Source organism: Balaenoptera borealis (genome assembly GCF_965194805.1).
Source record: "Balaenoptera borealis genome assembly, chromosome: X".
Classification (NCBI taxonomy): Eukaryota; Metazoa; Chordata; class Mammalia; order Artiodactyla; family Balaenopteridae; genus Balaenoptera; species Balaenoptera borealis.
In genome coordinates, this window is record NC_138881.1 from 20,685,801 (window position 1) to 20,686,504 (window position 704).

Here is a 704-nt window from a genome sequence, read left to right on the forward strand (position 1 = left end):
CTAGCTGTATATGGTTTTGTTCAAGAAGTGGTATTTCGTCCCTGGAACTTTTATTCAATTGTGATTTTCCTTCATTTAAAAAAAATATCGAACAGGCCATGCTTAGCATAAATATTAGAATTCAGAGAATAAAAGGCTGCTCTTGAGTCAGCCTCCAGTGTCTTTTTTTTTTGTAGCATGTTGTTTTTACAGAACAGCTTGTGATTGACCTATTCTGAATTATAATAAAAATAATAATGAATTTGTTGCTACAGTAGGCATGACATAGCATACCTAGTCATTACTGAGCATTGTAAGCACCTGGGGCAGAATGCTGCATCTGCTTCAATGTTGTACTTTGTATTTTTTTAAGTATAAAGACTGTTTTGAGTAATATTTATCAATTTCCTTTTAAATTGATAAATTCTCATTCCTGATGTAGTACAAATTATTGATATTTTTTTTGATCCAGGCTATTAGATTATATCAAACCTTACTTGAGGCTGCGATAATTAAACAAAGTGCATTATTTATTGAACTTTAAAAATATAATTTTTTTTGAATTTTTGAATTTTATTTAATTTTTATACAGCAGGTTCTTATTAGTTGTCTATTTTATGCATATTAGTGTATATATGTCGATCCCAATCTCCCAATTCATCTCACCACCACCACCTGCCCCTGCCACTTTCCCCCCTTGGTGTCCATGCGTTTGTCCTCTACAT